A 3,656-nucleotide genomic window follows, 5' to 3' on the forward strand; every position below is an offset into this window, starting at 1 on the left:
GCTGTCAAAATTGCTAGCCCTTAAAACTTTAACCTGCACTGACAAGTTGTTCTACATTATAAGTCTTACCTAAAAGATTACCACGATTGTTTTGTTTGTTTTGTTTCAACAATCTGTGCTGAAGGCTCCGCAATATGTATTCATTTGTCCTTTTGGGTAGGTGGATATTTTTAAATGCCTGGCTTATTGCAAGACCTGTTAAAATCAAGTTGATGTGCGTGTACTCCACTTAGCAGAGAAATCACCAGGGCTGGTACCACTTTTCTGCACTCTGGAAACGGAAGCGAGAGCATGCTTTGGCAGCCCTTACTGAAGAGGCTTTTAGAAGCCATTTTGAAAAGCCTGCAGTTATCTTATGTTATTCCAGGGCCAGTAAGACTAGACTTCCCTGGTGATCTTAAGTATTAGATATGTGTTAGTTAAACATGAGGCACTGACAGTCAGGCAGTTGGTTCTTACAAAGAGGTATGTTATATTTCAGGTCGCTCTGAATTACTCCGTAGGCATTATTTCTGCCAAGATCTCCATTTGATACAGCCCTACATGAAGAGGTGAATCAGAGCAACCTGTACAGGTGTATTTGTAGCATCCCACTTTCTCTTTTTTATACACCAACACAGGGACTGATGCAACACCAGTTTTAAAGCGGGTGGCGCGGTCGTATCACGTGACACGGGAACACGTGTCTGTACCAGCTAGGGAGGAGGGAATGGATGATATCCACTTACCCCACCCCAGCTAATCCACACCCGCAGTTGTAAACTTGATTGGAGCTGTTTTACTCCTGCCTGTCTGTCAATCCCCACCTTGTTCCTGTCGCAGCTGCACTGGCTGACCATGGGATGTCTGAGGTTACAGGTGTCCCTGAGCTGCAGCATCCTCCTTGGAGGCACGCAGCACAGCGGGCAGCAGCGCCCGGAGCTCCTTGGTTCTGCTGCAGAGCCCGGTAGGAAGACACTGTCTCAAGCCTTAGCCAGAAGCATCAAGATCAGAGTCCCTTTAAAGGTGACTCAGAGTGGAAAAAAAAGTATTTGTCCTCTTCTGGGGGATAAAAAGGCCTAAGAAAATCTTTTTCCTCCTTCCTGTAACAAGTTTTGCCTTCCTTGTTTCTGGTGAAGGTCTGTAGCATCTCCTTAGCTGCCTGAAGAGTTTTGATCTGAACCACAGGGGATGGTGTCCTGAGTCCCTCACAAGATCATCGCTCTCACCCATTCGTCAGATATCAGATAGAAAAGTACAAAAGTACCTTTTAAGCAATCTCACTAAAAGTAGTTCCCTAGATGCTCTAGCCTTGTTACAGGAAGTTGGACTCCTGATGCCATTCAAGCCATCTACAGAACTTCTAAAATTGTGCCTTTTATGGATGGCAGCTAGAGACATTTATTTTGATGAAGTATTTGTACATTTGTTTAGGACAGTCATTTCAGGGAATGGTCCTGTGCTGCTCTGCTAGCCTTTCACAGAACAGATCCTTCTGCGCTGGGGTTGTGCAGGGGGTGTTCTCCCAGCCGTTGCCATGATGAATACTGTGAACTCCTAAAGACTCCTTCTCTCACTGGAATAGAATGCAGATTCTTCACCAGCTGAACTAGTCCTATGAAATTTTCACCAGTTCTGAGACTCTGGACAGTATTTTCTGACATGATGGGTCTTGGTTCTCTCCTTCACTCAGCACTCTCCTACACAGAGTCATTTTTAAAGGGAAGCCAAGTATAAGCCTGTGTCATGCAGCTTGAAAAAGGGTTTCTGGAGCACATTCTAGAGCAACATTTCCACTCCAGCGAGGCATGTGAGTTGCCAGACTCCTCCCAATTTACAGAGTTCTCTGTAGTACGTCAGCCAACACCCACAGATGTTCTGAGCAGATGCAAAACACGATGTAATGGAAAATGATTCTCCAGCAAGCGGCAGTTCTACAGAAGCACAGCCTGTTGTGTTACTCACCCTGCTCTGCCCAGAGAGCCAGCCCAGGGACCCTTCTGTCTCATGGACGTTGCCAGATCCGTTCCCCGACAGCCATCCCTGCTTTGCAGTGTCTCAGATCACCAGAAACGAAAGGAGGTGAAAGAATAAACATAGGAGGAGAAACTAGTTGGTCAGCTAGTGCTATTTGCCTCAGCATGGCTAACTTCAGATGGATGGAAATAGTCAATTAGAGTCTTCTCAATGTGAATATCTTTTTGCCTGACTGCTTTGGGATTTCTGGTCCTGTGCTTGTCTGGCAAAACAGTTTTCAAGGCTGGCTGATGCAATTGTAATCAATAGCCTAAATAATAGTTATGATGTGAAGTATGTACTGTGTTACTTTATGCCGGTGGAAATGAAGAAATTGCAGTTGAGCTGAGGGGACAGGGAGCTGTGGTGGCATTGCTACTGGGCTGGGGGTGGCTGGGAAGTGCTGTCACCTGGTGTCCAGCTGGCTGGCGAGCGGATCATGCTCTTGACTTTCTTTCCAGATTCACTGAGAACACCAGTTTTGCTCAGCTTCTGCTTTACGCATGCAGAAAAATTCGCCCTCTGGATGAACTGGGAAGAGTTGGGTAATAGCTGCAGGGCTGGTAAGCAGAGGACTCTCGATAGGGAAGTTTAGATTTTGATCTTAACATATGTTCCCACAGGAAACCGTAACATTGTCTGCAGTGTCCAATTACCGTTCACTGAAGAAGGAAACACCTGCTTACTACCTGTCATGAGATGGTCGGTGGTGGGTGTTCATCCTGTCTGGAAGGTGTTCTTAAAGCACAGCTAGTTCTTCTCATACATACCTCTTAACGTTCCCTCCATGCAGGACACTTGATCTTGCTTCTCCTTGAACTCTTTGGCTCACGCGTGGCCGTTCTTGGGAGTGTGTCCAAGACAAACCGAATGTCAAGACTGTAGATAATTTATATTAGAACACGGCACCATTGCATCACAGTGCAAGCAGTGGTGCTCTATTGACACCTCGTCACTGCACTAAGTCACATTGTCCTGAAATGTCGGGATCCATAGCGCTGCGTCAACTGACAAAACAAAGAGGCATAAGTTCAGACATTGTACCGTGGGGATTCCTGTATTAGTAGATCCTCGAGTGCTTAACTGGTGACATCCTCTGGCAAAGTCCTCCCAGTATGAAAAAGGAACAAAAATACACTTTTTTGTAACTTGGTCTGAGAGCTTTTAAATGTAAATGATGATGGGTAAGTTACACAATCCTCCAGGGGTGTTTTATCCTTTAGAGGAAAAATGTACACAGACATTGCAAACTTTCTAAAAACCTTTTTTTCCTCTGGAAAGAACGGCTCAAAAGTACTGACTATGAACTTGGAATTAAAAAAAATTGAATGTATATGTATTAGAGGAGCTGTTCGAGGAAGGAGGCGGCAAATATAATGCCAGAGCACGCATTGGTGGTTCAGTGGTAGAATTCTCGCCTGCCACGCGGGAGGCCCGGGTTCGATTCCCGGCCAATGCAGCTTGGTTTTTGTCGGCGAAAGCACCGTCGCGTTGTAAGGCCGGGGCACGGCCAGCGCCCTTTTATTTTCCCCGCCGCGCTCTCGGGGTTCACGAACGGGACGAACCCATGCTGCGGAGGGGGGTGAAGCCACGTCGTGCCGGCGGCCCGCTGCGCTACTAGCGGCGGCCGCTTCCCGCGGTAAAACGTCGGGGCCACGGAG

General features: G+C 46.9%; 1 non-coding gene across 1 annotated transcript; it reads left to right on the forward strand.

Moving 5' to 3' along the window:
• Window positions 1-3,383: 3,383 nt before the first annotated feature.
• On the forward strand, window positions 3,384-3,454 carry TRNAG-GCC. The gene has a single exon. It is a non-coding gene; the product is annotated as a tRNA-Gly (tRNA).
• Window positions 3,455-3,656: the final 202 nt, after the last annotated feature.

The sequence above is a fragment of the Pterocles gutturalis genome, unplaced genomic scaffold (assembly GCF_000699245.1).
Source record: "Pterocles gutturalis isolate BGI_N339 unplaced genomic scaffold, ASM69924v1 scaffold40278, whole genome shotgun sequence".
Lineage (NCBI taxonomy): Eukaryota > Metazoa > Chordata > Aves > Pterocliformes > Pteroclidae > Pterocles > Pterocles gutturalis.